General features: G+C 37.8%; 1 long non-coding RNA gene across 2 annotated transcripts; it reads left to right on the top strand.

The window, feature by feature from the left end:
• Window positions 1-15,905: 15,905 nt before the first annotated feature.
• Window positions 15,906-16,822, top strand: LOC134335311 (uncharacterized). Of its 2 annotated transcripts, XR_010015568.1 has the most exons (4): window positions 15,906-16,163; window positions 16,269-16,380; window positions 16,468-16,576; window positions 16,675-16,822. It is a non-coding gene; the product is annotated as an uncharacterized LOC134335311 (long non-coding RNA). The 2 variants fall into 2 exon arrangements; XR_010015567.1 differs by lacking the exon at window positions 15,906-16,163 and having other exon boundaries at window positions 16,172-16,380.
• Window positions 16,823-18,157: the final 1,335 nt, after the last annotated feature.

The following is an 18,157-nucleotide window of genomic DNA, read 5'->3' as shown; positions in this document are numbered from 1 at the left end:
TGGGCCGGAAGACCCACTTCGAGCAGTATAAGTGCTACTAACTCTGCTTAATTAAAGGTAAAACCGACCAGACAAGATGAGGAGAGAGGACCAGCACTACTGATCACACACCGTGATGAAGGAAGGAGACTTGGAAGGACTGGCAGAGGCAGACACTGAGGGGACTGGAAGACCCACTCCAAGGGACAGAAGTGACACCAACTGGACCAGCCAACAGGGAACAAAACACAGCAGAAAGCCCGACAAAGCCGACTATGTGGAAGAAGAGTCCAGTGGAGCCAACGGAACGGAACAAGAAGATGGGAAAGGATTTGGTTAGACTAGGAGGGAAAAACATAAGCATATAGTTCGCAGACACGCAGATCATCCTTGAAAACACTAGTTAAGTACATCACACATAGTTTAGCTACAAAACGCAAGGGGTTAGCTCAGGATTGTGTACGATGTATATATGTTTGGTACTCTGCTATTTTTAGAAAAGATATACTCTGTGTTTCATCGTTTAAATGTTTGTGCCGCTGCGGAAACAGGTAAGACCGACAGGGTAGAATCCATGGGACAGTAGGAGCCATGCAGAGAAACAGGAGCTATGGGCCCCTTCTGAATATCTGCAGCTCCGTCCGGTGGAGGACAACCTGAACGGACTTCCTGTGGAAGCTACGCACCCATTGTTTTTATTTTTTTCTTCTCTTTTTGATTTCCTATTTTTTAAATTACTTTATTTTGATTTCCTGTTTTTATTATTTTTTGTTGTTTGTTTGTTTGTTTTAGGGTTAGGAGCTGTTGCGATAGGTACGGTTCCTTTAGTTTAACTGGTAGCCTTTTCATTTTTAGATACCTTTTATTGTAAAAATTCAGCCCAGTGGCCATGTAAGTCAGAAGGGGTTAAATTGGGGGGTTGCTGACGGCTATCCTTTTCTCCTGGAATCTGGAAACACCTAACCTAAAGTTAAAAGTTAATGTGAAAGCATTAAGATGCTTTCAAGGGGGGTTTGTTAGGTTTTTTGGAACATAACATCATTATTAAACATCATTATTAAACATAAATTCAATATGGGACGGCATTTACCCACGTGCTCCCTTTGTTCAAAATGGCGCCGAGCATGCTCCCTTTGTTCAACATGGCGCCGGCCAGGCTCCCTCCCTGACTCCTACCGAGGGGGGGGGGAGGGGAGGCGGAGCCCTAGGCTTTTTAGCACACTTCATTGGCTCCACCAGCAGTAAAGGAGGAGGAGCCTAGCTGAGTTTAAAAAACCGGCGCACTGAGAGGCTCGGTCTTTTTTTTCTTTGGTGGTTGTGTTTCTAGACTGCAGGAGAAAGGAGCGCCGATCGGCCTAGCTCTGACATATATTCACAGATCATTTTTACACTTAATAAAGTGTTTTAAAGAGTACTTTCTGGACTTCCCGACTGCTTTCTTCAGGACCTCTCGACAAAAGATTCATCCTAACAACACCTATCACACAAACACTTATACCTGCTTAACATGTATGGTGACTATAATAATCCCTATTTCCAGAAAAGTTGTGATGTATTGTAAAACGCAATAAAACAAGAATCTGTAAATTGCTCATTCTCTTGAAGTAACTGATAAAAGTACAAAGAAAATATTTTTGATGTTTGATAAAGTTTTTTAAATTAATATAAACACATTTAAAATTTGATGCCTGCAACACCCTCTAAAAAAGTTCGGACAGAGGCGTATTCACCCCCGGGTTCCATTGCCTTCACTAAACATGGACTTTTACATACTTTAGGAACTGTGGACACTCATTTTTTCTCCGTTCCTGCTTGATACGAGATTTTAGCTGCTCAACAGTCCATGATCGCTATTGTTTGAGTCTCCACATGATGCACCATATATTTGCCATCAAAAACTGATCTGGACTGCAGTCAGGGCCAGTCAAGCACACATCCATCCATCCATCTATCCATAGCTCATGCGGCAGGCCAATATCTTTTAACCGTTTACTCTAGTCATGACCTATTGGTGTTGAAAAAGCATGGAGAGGTCATTCTTTCCACCCCCTTCAGATACTTAGTTATCCAAGACTAACATCTGACCAATGACTGTGGGCACTGTTCTAACAAACATGATATTAGCTTCTAATTCTATTAATTAGTAAAATCATGAAGTACAGACATTTAAAAACAAAACCTTAAACAATTTTAGGCAGTCTGTAAGGTAAACATGTCATTCCAGATGGTACTTCCCCTGCTGTCTGGCCAGAGAGGACATCGCCTGTGAAGTCAATGAGATCTTGTGGCCGGACCCAAATAGACCTGATGCATCCTAATTTTTTGTTAGAGTTACAAGCCTTTTTTGTATATGTACTACATATGCTTGGATAGCCTGTATCTTTGTAAACTATGACAGTGATTTACAGCTGCACCCTGCTGCACACTGAAAACTCAACAAACTCAAAGTCAAGATCAACGTGAACTTTATTTTCATTCAGATATTTTATATAACTAGGAGTGCACAGCTGAACCAGATTGTGTTTCTCAAGCTCCAATGTGCAAATATAACAAGATCATATACAAAACAACAGACATACTTACAATGGCGTATTATTAAAAATATTTGTACATTTTGATTTCAAGAATAAAGTCGTAAAAGTTTCGATTTCAAGATGAAAATTGAAATATTATGAGAATAAAGTCAAAATTATGTTGAGATTAAGGTTAAAATGTTAATAAAAGTCAAAATATTCTGGCCAAGGAGCGTTCAGCCGTCGGGGCTTGTCAGTTCAGAGAAGCTCGGGTCTCAGTACCTGGATCAGCACTCAAGCACTCAAATTTTGGCTGATTGTTTGTATTGTACGCTTCCATTCACATGGCATGATGACTAAACCCATCAATGCAGCCATTTATAATGATGCCATACAGCTTAAGTTTATCGTAGAAGTCCATAAGGCTCGGATGAAGTACTGGTGAAGACGCAGGTGCTGAGTGCACCAGTGGCACACGTTCTTCTAAATAAACCCAGTTTATTGCAAACCCGTTTCAGCGTCATTACGCTAATAACAACTGGTGATGATGTACAGGAAATTGGGAATTTCTTTATTTGTGAAACCGATATGAAAGTATGACTTTACCAAATCATGAACATCCCTCATTTTAACACGAGGAGGTCGCTATAACCACGATATTTCCACTTTATTCTCAAAATCATTTTGAACTAATTCTTGAAATTGGAACTTAACAATAATTTTTCTTTAAAGTGGCCCTAATACACCATCGTACATACTAGACATCACATACAGACATAAAATACACGTTAGGTAAAAAATATTGCACGTAATTAACAGTGGTGAGGTAATTGTTATTGCACAGTGTAACTGTAAACATGCTACCAGTGAAGTAATAAATAAAATGCTTAGTGTTAAATAAAAAAAAAGAATAGAATAGCAGCATTATGAAGACATTAACTCTTAATAAATATGTTCAGGCAGTCTGTAAGTGTGTCCAGGTATGTTGTGTGTTTATTACAGGGAGTTAAGTAGTTCTGGTGGCTTAGCTAGAGTTTTCCATTCATCACATCAGTGTGTAGTTGGTATGTAACAAAACCTGTTTATTTGATATTTGAGTTTTGACACGAGTTACATTTTTTTTCAAGTCTGGATTTGGCACGCAAAAGAATTCTTTCCCCATTGTCTAGCAACGAAGAATATCGGCTGTGATGTAGATGAAAACCTGACACCTGACCTGGCCCAGAGGAACGATTCTGAAGCAGAATGAATGATTGATATTACATGCAAATATGCTGTAGCTTATATTTTGGGTTTTGTGTTTGTACTGTTTTGTTTATTTGGGCTGGTTATTTCCATTATATATTTTATCCACTCATCCATCGTCCTGCAATACATTGTATATGGTTTATTTTAAATGAATGCAAACCCCATTTATTTGGTTTGCAATTTTATATATCATTTATTTTTGTAATCTAATGTTTTGCATGTCATCTAAACTAAAACAGACAAAAGTCATGTCTTTGTTACTAGCAAAGGAAAGCATGAAAAAGAAAAGGCAGGGATATTTGAATAGCTACAGTAGTATTGAATAAGCAAATCCTAAAAGTGTGGATCGTTTTACATTCAGTATGAATGTGGTTTTAATGGTGACCTTTAAGTAGAAATGCTAACAAGACAACTCCCTCTTATTGTGTTCTATTACGTCCTTGTCTACTTTTATCTAACATACGTTTTTGAACATGTTTTCATCTTACATCTACTTTTGAATTGCAAAGACTAAAGAACTACAGTGCATTGCAGAAGTATTTACACCCCATTCCCTTAACCTTTTCCACTATCTACAATTAAAATAGACCTCATTGTGTGCTCTAACACTTACTATGCTAACTATCTTTAAAACATAACAAAATCAGACATTTGTTGGCTGTTGAGTCTTTCAGAAGCAAAGATGGACAGACGATCTTCAGTTTTTCTCAAGCATATTATTATTGCTAAGACCCAGTTTCTGAAACTACGTCTCCTTTTGCAAAAACTTAACACACAGCAGCCAAAAACCACACACACAACATGCAAAACATCTCACACTTTTGGAAAAGGCAAACACTTCATCCAAAACTCTACACAATTATTTCAACTCTTACCAAACTGGTATTTTTGCATCCAAACTCAACACATCTGGTACCATCTGGAGTGACATATCTGCTGATAAACACTTGGAAGCTGCTTGTGAACTGGCATCAGCAGCTACTGTCCAGACTATGTGTGACTTTAGTAACCCTGAACTTTTCTGTGTTTCGTCAACCTTTAAGGCCGGTCTACTGTAAAAATTCCTTCTGCCCTGTTCCTGCCTGTGTTAATGCCACATTGCTCAACGAATAAAGGAATGTGTTTGTTTTGGTTGGTAAAAGCCTTAATAAACTCACTGATTATTTTGTGTAGTGTTGGGTTTTTATTTTGGTCATTTCTATTTTCCTTTTCTAATTTTTTTGGTCATTTTTCTCCTACACATTATGGAGCGTCACCTTTTCTCACCATTTTGTGCTTTCTTCTTTCAGTTTAAAAAACAAAATGTCCGATTGTTTATTTTACTTTTGTTTTCAGCATCACAGATATTGAAAGTATCACACAGCAACAAGGGCAGACTGGGGGATGTGGTCAGGATCAAATCAAAAACACACCTCTTAAACGTGATTGGACACCAGGTATCACCCCACATTGCTCAATTCTGATTGGTTTGACCTCAGGATCTAGATCCACACATTCATGAAGGACCCAGACTGGTGAAAGATCTGCCATAAATTGTGTAATGAGCTCAGCGTACATATAAAGTGTTTAATATGATTTCATTGAGCATTTTAACATGATTTACATCTATCAAACACTGATTTAATTAATAATAATTGTATGATTTTTGATAACCTACATTATAACAAAGCTGATTATTTCAGACAAAAGATTTTTTTATGTAACACCAAAGCTTCTCAGATGCAGGAATACTCTTAGTTTCTCAGTCAGATGTAAATAAACCATTACTACCTTCATTTTACATACATTTTGTTATTTGAGAAATCCTTTTATCAGTGGTAGATTTTTACACTGATTTATGTGTAATTAACATATTTTGAGAAATATTATTAAAGTATTTTAAGAATTTTTGACTAATATAACACAATGGTGTGCAATTAATGAAGAAATATAAGAATCCCTGAGGAGTGTAAAAATGAAGAAACACTGGTATGTTGCAGAGGACAACATTTAAAAAGTGAATGTTAAAAACATTGCTAAATTATAAAAAAAAATAGTGAAGAATTGAAGTAACTTGAAGAAGAACATAGGAGACTTTATGACTCTCAGGAGCGTGTTTGTTCTGGTTGGTAAAACACATCATGAAGCGTCACCTTTTCTCACCATTTTGTGCTTTCTTCTTTTAGTTTAAAAAACAAAATGTCGGATTGTTTATTTTACTTTTGTTTTCAGCATCACAGATATTGAAAGTATCACACAGCAACAAGGGCAGACTTGGGGTGTGGTCAGGAGTAACAAATCAAAAACACACCTCTTAAACGTGATTGGACACCAGGTATCACCCCACATTGCTCAATTCTGATTGGTTTGACCTCATAATCCACACCCACACATTCATGAAGGACCCAGACTGGTGAAAGATCTGCCATTAATTGTGTAATGAGCTCAGCGTACATATAAAGTGTCTAATGTGATTTCATTGTGATATTCAACATGATTAACATCTATCAAACACTGATTTAATTAATAATAATATAATAAATGTTATAATATAATAATAAATAACCCTTCATTTAACTTACACCAGTTTAAATAATACATAAACAGTGGTCAGTGGGGTTGAGGTCAGGGCTTTGTGCAGGCCACTGGAGTATAACAAATGTTACCAATAGTTCATTAAATATAGATCATCACATTTAATATAAAATGATGTTTTTTTAAATAAAACCTTGATGCACGACAAACAAAACTGCAGTTTTTTGTTGATTTAACAAATGAGCATTTTAATAATTAAAATGGAAGAAAGGCATTTATGCTTGTAGTTCATTCAATGTTCTAATGATCTTTAACAGGTTCTTTTAGGTTATCACATTATTTTACCAGGGTCACCACATTGTCTAAATCATCTGTTATTGAAATTTTTCAGATAAAACATACAACAAAAGTCAAGGGATCTGAGTACTTTCTGAATCCAGTGTATATTAACAGTCATGTGAAAAGGTAAGTTTACCCTTTGTGCAGTTATTGTCAAGTCATCTTTATTTATACAGCGCTTTTTACAATGGACATTGTCTCATAGCAACTTTACCGAATCCAGGACCAACAGACCAAAAAACCCTGTTGAACAAGTCAAGTTATACGACTGTATAAAAACAAATAAAAACCTTAAAAATACAGGAAGAAACCTTGAGAGGAACCAGACTCAGCAGGGACCCACATTGCTACTAAAGTTGATTCTACAGGTTACTGAGCTGAAGTATGCTCTTAATTTTTCTTTCTTTGTTTTAGTACACATTGAAATCTGTTATATTATTAAACGTATTTTTTGTTTATGGAAGTTGGTGAGGAGCAGACACAATTTTTAAGCTTTTTAGGCCCTGAAGAACTTTAGTAAAATAATCTTTAGCAGAAATAAAGAAGGAGAAGGAGGATTGTAGCTTCTCTATTATTTCAGAGTATAAGCATTCCAGTAGATCTTATTTGTACAGTCAGGTAAAACTCATGCTGTGTATCTGATGATGTGGCTTTTTCATGATTTAGTTGTAAAAATCCCAGCAGATCTGTAACACCAAGTAAAATTTACAATGTAAATCTACACACTCACTGATTTATTAAGGATGTAGATGTTCAGGAGAAACCGATCAAATAAAATCTCTAATAATAATAATAATAATATTTCTATAAATAAAGTAAATACAGATATTTTAATAATCATTTGTTACCATGTAAGTTTCTTTTTTTTTTTTTTGCTGTGTCTGATCCACTCATACCAGCACAACACACACTAACACACCACCACCAACATGTCAGTGTCACTGCAGTGCTGAGAATCATCCACCACCTAAATAATAGCTGCTCTGTGGTGGTCCTGACTGTTGAAGAACAGCATGACATGGGGTAACAAAGCATGTGGAGAAACAGATGGACTACAGTCAGTAGTTGTAGAACTACAAAGTGCTTCTATATGGTAAGTGGAGCTGATAAAATGGACAGTGAGTGTAGAAACAAGGAGGTGGTTTTAATGTTATGGATGATCAGTGTAGTTGTATCAGTGCATGTCTCCACCTAGCGGACTGAAATAGAACATTTATGTTTTGTTTTTTTTGTTCATTTTTAATCAAATACCTTTAATTCAAAAACAGATTATAAGTCACTGCCTTGCATTGTTTTTGTCCCAATACTTTAGTAATTGGGGCTGTTTGATAGTAAAATTACATGTGTTGAAGAATAAATAAAGAATCTTGCTTTTACTGAGTTGTATGATGTACAGGTAGTAATGAACATGTTTATTACAGAAACACATTGAAGCAATACGTTACATTTATATCAATGGTAAAAAAAAAATTCTACATTTAACACTGTAAAAAAATGTATTGTAAATTTACTGGCAGCATAGTTGCCAGTAAAGTATTGTAATTTTACAGTAAATATCTGTAGATTTTTTTACAGTAAAAAACTGTAATGTGTTAAGAGTCAATGACCATAATTTTACAGTAACATTACTGTGAGTTTACAGTAATATACTGTACATTTTCAGCATAGTTGCCAGTAAAGTGCTGTAATTTTACAATAACTAACTGTGGAGTATATTTACAGTAAAAAACTGTAATAGGTTAATTAGGTTTTAGTACTGCAGTTGTCTCACACAGAACGCACTACAATTTTCTTATTTCTTCTTTTATTTAAACAGTGTGAATTTTGTTTTGAGTTTTGAACACAAACAGACAAATTCAACAGTTCAACCATCCCCCAAAATTGTTGCCAGTGTTTGTGAACATTTGAAATTGTATGCATAAAATAACCTAAAATAACATCATATTTTAATACAAAAAATATGTGAAGTAGTTACTGATGCAACCACAAAACTGACAGTAAAACATGGTAAACAATTAGCATATAAATCTGAACAAATGTAGCAACATCTAAACATAATAAACTTTAAGCTTTAGCATGTGTCTGGGTTTGTGGGTGGCAAGAAACTTTTACTTTTACTTCACTACATTTGTTGTATGTAAATTCGTTACTTGTTACTACAAAATAAAACGACAAGAATTTTTTAGCTAAATGATGTAAGTTGTCACAAACTGAGAGCAGGTTTGGTGAATCTGCACTTGTAAGTTACATCGGTGGTTAAACACATTATTGCGCATGTGCAAACAAACGTTCTCTAAACGTGATCAGAGAAGCGCATCGTTCAACCAAAAACAAAAACTTCAGAATCTTCCCGTCCAACACACTGATGTAAGTTAAGAAAGATTAACACAGTAAATACGCAGCATCATTGGTTTTAATTCTTATTATTAGCATTACCATTGTTCAGATATCTAGCTAACATTTTTTATTACATTCAAACCACAAATATAATGTTTCACTAAATTAGTTTGTAATTAATTCAGCTCAAACATTCAGGCTTTTGAGGGAAATGCAGCACGTCTTTAACCTTTAAATGGTCTCAACAAGAAAATCATGTTTACAAAAAGTTTTCAACTTTGTTGTGTTTATTATTCGTATCATTGCTTAAGTCAAGTCAAGTCAACTTTATTTATATAGCGCTTTTTACAATAGACATTGTCTCAAAGCAACTTTACAAAATCCATGACCAACAGATACAAAAACCCCTGTTGAGCAAGCCGAGGGCGACAGTGGCAAGGAAAAACTCCCTGAATATTACAGGAAGAAACCTTGAGAGGAACCAGACTCAGCAGACACTTTTATCCAAAGCGACTTACACGATGAGCAATTGAGGGCTATGGGCCTTGCTCAGGGACCCAACAGTGGCAACTTGGTGGTGGCGGGGCTTGAACCGGCAACCTTCTGTTTACTAATCCAGTACCATAACCACTGAGTTATCACTGGCCCACTAGTTAAATAAAGGTTCAGCTGAATTAATTAGCTACAGATTCTTGTTTTTATTACATTTCCTGAAATGAAGTTTGTAGTTCAGTAACAAAATTCAGTGTAACCCAGACAAACTTATTCTGTAATGCTGGTATCATATAAGTGTGTTTGGTGTTATTTATATAATATAACCACACATTTCAAGGTACTGCATCAATCAGTGTTACTGTGTAAACAGGTAGGAGGAGTTTTGGCATGTTCTCCCTACTAACTAATGTCTCTATTGTTTTTTAAGAACTCCAGTGTCCTATATTAAGGTATAAGATGATTTGCTACCCTAATTAAGCTGAGTGTGTGGTGCCCTCAATGTAAAACACGGGGGTGTTGGGTATATGAGATAGACTGATGCCCTATCCAGGGTATTTTCCAGAGGAACTGGACCCACTGTGACCCTGACCAGGATGAAGTGGTTGATGAAAATGAGCTGAATGTACTGGTGATCTATCCAGGGTATTTCACAGTGGAACTGGACCCACTGTGACCCTGACCAGGATGAAGCGGTTGATGAAAATGAGCTGAATGTACTGAAGCACACAGAAGTGAAGGTGAGTGGAAGTGAAGGAACTGGACCCACTGTGACCCTGACCAGGATGAAGCGGTTGATGAAAATGAGCTGAATGTACTGAAGCACACAGAAGTGAAGGTGAGTGGAAGTGAAGGACGTGGAACTGAGCTGCAGAGTATTGTGACATCATCTCTGTGTCACCGTGTTCTAAAGTCTGACTGGAATGAAGCTTCAGCATTTTGCTTTTCTCTCATGGTGGAGGATCAAGAGAAGAGATCTGCTGAAACTAACGCCTCTATAATGAGGAGCTCAGCCATATTCAGACTCTTTAATCCAGCTTCTAATAGAGTTTCACCTCAGGACGACTCGGGTGATGATCTGGACGTGGAGGACGGTACCATGAAGCAGGGTTATCTGTTCATCAGGATGGACAACATCTTTAAAACATGGAGCAGGTTTGTGTTGAGCTAAAATCACACGGCTTAGCCAACACTGTAGACGTGGCTGTAAATCATGTTTAATGTTATTAAATCAGAATCCTCAGAAAATCATCTGTTTTATTTGTGTAGCAGTGAAATCAGGACACAACCTCAGTACACTTCAACTTTATTACCTTCATCACATTAAAACACATTTATTCATGATTTTAAATAGAATTATTCTCTTTAAACATCACATTTAGTGTAAGAGCTTCTTTTTAAACATCTAAAATACACTTTAATTTAACTAAGTTTTAAATTCACAGTAAATTACAGGCTGTGTTTGTTACAAATGTTCTTACTGAAGCTGAATATCATTAAAAAATATATTTTACTTTTATTAACTGCTGATCTAATAGTAAAATGTTCAGATTTACTACAAATATCCATTAACACGATATTATAAATGTACAGCTGACAGGAAGCTAAAATCCACCACTTGCTGTGATGTTCTATAGTGAACAACAGCTGTATAATAATAATTATACTTTATTTATTTCATTATGATGAATTAAAATACAGTGAATATGATTATTGTAACATCAGTTTATCTGTCGTGTATATAAAGAGCTGCTGGGAGAATGGACTGTTTCAGTAGCTGCCACAGTTCTGTCCTCTAATAGCAGTTTATTAATATAAATGAATGTTTTATTCTACAATTAATTCATTATCCTGCAATTAATGATCCTACAAATCAGTTTAACAGAGAAGAAAAGACAGATTTAAGCTCTAAACCAGCGTTCAGTATCATTGTGGTGTTTTATTTGTGCTGTTTCTCTCTACAGGCGCTGGTTCTCCATTCAGAACAACCAGATCGTCTACAGGAAGAAGTTAAACGTCAGTCACATGACTTTTATTTACCTGAGATGATCTAAAATACTCATTTTCACACCAGCACAGAATCTGTTCCTACACCAATCCTTGATTTCTCTCATTCTTAAAGAAACGTTCATACAGTTCTATAGCTAATGCTATGCTAGCACCCGGTCAGAACAGAAGCACTTTTTCATGTCCATCATGTTTGCAGGTTTAAATCCTGAATGTAGATGTGATGAAGTTGTAGATCTTTATTAAATCAGGGCCTGAGAGGACTAAAGTCACATGTCATGATGTGTTATGATGTGATGATGAGTTCTGGTGTGAGCTTTGTGTTTGTACACAGGATAACGTGAACGTGCTGGTGCAGGATCTGCGTCTGTGTTCAGTTAAACGGTGTGAGGACGTCAGACGCTGCTTCTGCTTTCAGCTCATCACACCTACAAAGTGAGTCCAGTTCAGCAGCAATTCCATTCTAATGAGAGTTTGTTTCATTCATATATTAGAAAATAATCCACTGTGTGTGTGTGTGTGTGTGTGTGATCAGGACATGGATGCTCCAGGCTGATTCAGAGAAGATCAGACAGGATTGGATCAGAGCCACACAGAGCAGCATCATCACAGCCTTCAGCACCACATCAGATCAGGAGGTGATTGTATTTCTATTCACTTTATTGATCTGTTATTGTCCTGATCACTAGAATCACTTTCTCACAAGATCACATTTCTGCTGGTGGATCTTTAAATCCTTTATTGGCTTCAGTGCAGAAGTAAAATAAAATGATGGATTGTGTGGGATTAAATCTGAGATGTTTCACCTGAAGCCGTCGACCAACATGAGTAGTTACACCAAAAGCAGGACAAAGTCAAAACTCGTCTCTGCTGAAGGATCCACAGCTGCTCCCTTAAACACCCTGAGCATCACGCCTGCAGTGTGGAGCAGCTGTGGATCATTAGCTTCACTCACCAACCTCTAACATGTGCTCCTCGAGAGAGAGGGGCGTGGCACATCGACCTGAGCTCCCGGAGCACCAAGAGTCTTGATTCATGACGACTGTTTAATAGAAATATTTATAGATATTAGATCATGAGAGGTTTCATTAAATGTAGACGTGTTTTATTGAGTTGTACTGAAGTGGCTTTGAACTGTTTCCTCAGGACGCCGAGCTGAAGAGCGATGATGATGATGATGATGATGTGGAGGCTGAAGGTGGGATCATGATGGAGGGTTTTCTGTTCAAGAGAGCCACTAATGCATTTAAAACATGGAGCAGGTTTGTGGAGAAGAACTAAAAGCTTTTCATTCTACTTTAATATGTATCAGGATGATTTTCATCGTATCGTTGAGGTAAAATGATTGTAGGTGATTAAAACGTCTTTACTGAGCAGAACAAGAGGGTTTGATTTCTGGTTGATTTCAGGGTTCAGTTCAGTATCCTGCAGATGTTTGGATGTTTAAGTTCTGTGTGTTTTCTTCTCTGCAGACGCTGGTTCTCCATAAAGAACAACCAGATTCTCTACCAGTCCGAGTCTAAGGTGAGTCTAACAAGTCCTCATGTTCATTATATAAAAAATAAGAATCATATTAATGTATGAAGCAGATTTACTGAAGCTCTCCTGCACACTGCAGCATCCTGTTCAAATATTATCTTGTGTAAAGAAAATCATCTTTAATCCTTTTAAACAAACACGTTTCCTTAAACACCATCATTCACTGGCTGCTTACTGTGTAGTTTTATTACCTCCACCAGCAAGTGTTTGCTGTACATGGAAAGCTTGACCCAAACACAATAAAAATAAGATTTAAATATAAAGGATCTGGCATCCTGACGCTGTTACTTATAGCTTAAGTCACCAGCTCTGAATGAAGCTCTGAAAACAGCAAGTTCTGTTAATAATGAAACGATTAAATGATGAATCAAATAAAACGAAGCTCCCGTCCTCTTTCAGACTGTAATTAGACTTTTAATTTAATACTCTGTGTGTGTGTGTGTGTGTGTGTGTGTGTGCAGAATAAAACCACCGTGATGGTGGAGGATCTGCGTCTGTGCTCGGTTAAACCGTGTGAGGAAACCCGACGCTGCTGCTGCTTCCAGATCATCACACCTACAAAGTGAGTCCAGCTGAACAGGGACCCTGACCAGAATTTAATGTATTTCACACAGATGTGTGTTGTTATTTTAGCATGATATAAAGTGGGTGTTATACAGAGGTGTTCACTTCATGTTAGTTATATATCAGATAAAGTGTTACGTGTGATACAGAAGTATTATTAACATTCATGTGTTATAGATGTTTGTATAGTGTACAGTCAGTGTGTGTGTGTGTGTGTGTGTGTAGGAGTGTTACACTGCAGGCTGATTCAGAGGAGACGAGACAGGGTTGGATCAGCGCTATACAGAGTAGCATCATCACGGCCTTTAACAGCACATCAGGTCAGGAGGTGAAGTCAGTGCTGACCATAGGACCTTCACAGAAAGATGAAAGTCCAGTACAGAAGATCAGGGCTATCGAGGGGAACGACACGTGCTGCGAGTGCGGCCGGCCCGAGCCGGAATGGGCCAGCGTTAATCTGGGGATCACACTGTGTATCCGGTGTTCCGGCATCCACAGGTACAAACAGGAAAACTACAAATAAATATAAAGAACATGCAAATCCTGTAACACTGTTCCTAATATATTCAAAAGTATTGAGTCTTTTAATGTTCTAGTCTTTTCTTATAGGTCTGATACTGTTTATAACACGACTTTCATGCTGAATTGTTGTTGTGCTGCTCTGGGTTTCATACATCAGATACATGATGTTCTCCTAATATCTGTGTGTCCTTTCTAAATGTGTTAAATTAGTATAAATGAATCTGACAGATGGTTTAAAAGAGGTTTAAATCTTTTACTGTGGGACTATAAAGAATTGTGAATAGTTCTGAACACTGAGTGATAAGTGCTGAGCTCCTGATCTTCTCTCTCTGATCCAGGAGTTTAGGAGTAAACATCTCCAGGGTGAGGTCTCTGACTCTGGACAGGTGGACACCTGAAACCATTCAGGTAAGTGCACACACACGCACACACACACATTATGTCGTGTGTACATGTGTGTCCTAGTTTTAATTGTGTGTGTCTGTGTGTGTGCAGCTGATGTGCGAGCGAGGAAACAACATGATGAATCTGATCTATGAAGCTCGCAGGGAGGAACTCGGGATCAGAAAAGCTCAGTCTGGAGACTCAAGGTGCACACACACACACACACACACACACTCACACTCACACACACACTCACACACACACACACACACACACACACACTCTCTCTCACACACACACACACACACACACACACACACACACACACACACACATTCGATTATACTGTAATAGAGCAAACATGGAGGAAATATTGACATGTACAGAGTTTTGATTCCCCTGAAATCATCAGACTTGCTTCAATCTCATGCAGTAGAGCTTTTATAACTGAGATCAGATACCTCCTTTACTGTGGTACAATATGGTAGAATCTGATCATTCCATAGACCTACAGCTGCAGGGACTGGCAGTCTGGTCAGGATTTATATAAAAACTACTGATACACAGTACAGATAGATACAGGATTAAAAAACGCTCCCCTCTGGTAGAAGCTATAACAAGAAAAGTTGTTTTGAAGCAAAACTGTTACTCAAAACATCATTAAATAGTTTAAAATAAAGAAAATGTCCTTGTGTGAACAACTGAGACCCATCAAAACTCAGTCCTGGTCTTAGTCCATGTTGTTCACCATCACTAAGCTTCCAAATAAACGTATTTAATAACTTATCCAGTTAGAAACTGTTGATATTTAAGTCTGTACAGTTTCATTTGTTGTCTTTACTGAGAAAACAGTTTGAATATAAAATTAAAATGCTGGTTAATCTTAGGTTGTAATGATCATGTGTGTAAAATAAATCGTGTTACTGTAAAGATTCCTTTAGATCAAACATCTACTATTAAAGCCTCTCACTGTGTGTGTTATTATCTGCTTCTTTCTCTGGTCTTCAGGGACGATGTGGAATCTTACATCAGAGCCAAATACATCCAGCAGCGCTTCATCAGAAAGGAACCTGATCAAGAACCTCAGCTGTTGTCCAAAGAACCACAAGAACCACAACTGCTGGCTGTAAAACCACGACTGCTGGCTGTAGAACCACGACTGCTGGCTGAGGAACCACGACTGCTGGCTGTAGAACCACGACTGCTGGCTGAGGAACCACGACTGCTGGCTGTAGAACCACGACTGCTGGCTGTAGAACTGCAGAAGATGGCTAAGATGCTGGAAAAAGAATTACAGCTGATGGCCGAAATACTGCAGCTGCTGAACATCAAATGCCATTAAATCCCTAACGCACACACACACACACACACACACACACACATAAATCCAAAACTTATATTTTATATTTGGCTAAAATTTCCCCTCTTCCCAGTAAAACAAGAGCAAACTAACGTAACATCATCACACATAGATAATAACAGCATCACCTAGACCCTCCTTATACACTCACTCATACAATATTAACGGCTGTAAGTTTATTATTGACGGGATGTTGGAATGAAATCAGGGTTCTGATGGCTGAGGTGCAGGACAGAACACAGATGATCATTTGCTGCTATAAGAACCGTGTTCATCTGTGGTAGTTTAATGTGTTACTGGGCTGGTTGTAGCAATATCAGTAAAGAAAGCAGTAAAACACAATAGCAAGTGTGCAGGACTACAAGGTAAAATATAATAAATATAATAAATATCACTGGCAGCCACGCCTAAATATGGGAGCAGCCAGAAGAAGAAGAAAATGATGCACTAATGCAGTTTTATTTCCACAGCCTGTAGGACTATTGAGGGAGAGTCACACTACACCACAATCCTTCACCAGCACCCATATATGAACCCAGCTGAGGTGCTTTGCTAGCTGCATGAGACTGCTGGAAATATTAAGTCAGTGGTGAACATGTTAAATTCTCAGCTTAACTTATAAATAAATTTACAGTTGAATCTTAATCTGATCAAGTTGCATTTTCACAGCCTGTCAGACCATCAGACCAGAACCACAGGAAGCTCCAGCACATCGTACACTGTGTTGTAAATGACAGTAGATGAGAGGAGACTAGCAGACCAGCACCAGCGCATCATGGTACATCACTCCTAATGTATCAGTACTCTAAATGTTTAAATACAGTCAGTGATCCTGAACATGAAACACTGGCTAATATGACCTGATTATGTTTGTAGTGTCACACAGCTGTACATCAACTTCTGGTGCTAAAATATCCTCACCAGTGCAGTCCAACAACCACAGAAGATCCCTGTCCATGATATTCAAGATCAACCTGAAGAGACTCCACAGATCTTCAGTCACATCAACTGTAGTCTGTTTAATTAGAGTAAAAATATACTATAATTATAGAAATATCACTGATGTGTGTGTTAACATGCTCCTTTGACCATCAACGGTGCTGCTGTGGAAAGGGTGAGCAGCACCAAGTTCTTGGGTGTGCACATCACTGAGGACCTCTCCTGGACTAATAACACAACATCTCTAGCCAGGAGGGCACATCAACGTCTCTACTCCCTCCACAAGCTGAGATGAGCCAGAGTTCCAGCCCCCATCATGTGTACCTTTTACAGAGGTACCATCGAGAGTGTCCTGACCAGCTGCATTACTGTGTGGTACGGCGCCTGCACCGCGTCCTGTCGCAAGACCCTCCAACGCATAGTGAGAGCAGCGGAGAAGATCATTGGCACCTCTCTTCCCACCCTCCACGAACTTCACAACACCTGCCTCACCCGAAAAGCCCTCTGCATGGCAGGTGATTCCACCCACCCACTACACAGCTTCTTCAGTCTGCTGCCATCAGGAAGGAGACTGCGGAGTCTCAGAGCTAAGACCAGCCGACTGAGGGACAGCACCATCTACCAGGCGGTCAGGATCCTCAACTCGCTTCCTGTTCTGTCCCCCCCCCCCCCCTCACCTAACAACCCAACCCCCCCCCATCAATACCAAAACTTACATCCTTATTATCTTCGCAACGCACATATCACTTTAATCTATAATATATCAAAATCGTTTTTGAACTGCCGTCGTAATTAAACTGGTTTCTAACAAAGACTTCATAATCTGCACTGCCACTTTAAATGCCTAAGTTTTTATTTATGGAACTTCTATTTTTTTATCATTTTTTATAATTCTTCAAGTGGTCATTTTTACCTCTATATTTTCATATTTGTCAGTGTATATATTTTGCGCTTCAGAGTGTGTTTATTCTTATTCTATTTTTATTCTTTTATTATAGGTTTATTGTTAATTAATGTTTAATGTTGCATCATGGGTCAGAGAGTAACGAAATTTCAATCCTCTGTATGTCCTGTACATATTGCAGTTTTTGACAATAAATCAACTTTGACTTTGTTTCTCTAATATGTTAAACACTGTTAATCTTACTGTCTCAGTGATGAGTGATTAAATAAACTGAGAAATAAAGTTGTAATAAAAATAAATAATTGGAGAGATGAGTCTAGAAGTCTGAAAGATTTTCTTTGATGCTGTTAAACCCAGGATGGAAAGTTCTGTGGTTTTGGGCCTCACAATGGCGTCTTTGTAGCTTATAATGAAATATTATATTTTCTAAACTAAAACACTAAACACACAAGATTGTGCTAACGGGATCATTAAATTAAAGGTCAAGTTCATTTTATTTATACAGAACCTCTGCAA

This window comes from Trichomycterus rosablanca, chromosome 2 (genome assembly GCF_030014385.1).
Source record: "Trichomycterus rosablanca isolate fTriRos1 chromosome 2, fTriRos1.hap1, whole genome shotgun sequence".
Lineage (NCBI taxonomy): Eukaryota > Metazoa > Chordata > Actinopteri > Siluriformes > Trichomycteridae > Trichomycterus > Trichomycterus rosablanca.
Note: the sequence above shows the minus strand (reverse complement) of the source record. Positions and strands in the feature narration are given on the sequence as shown.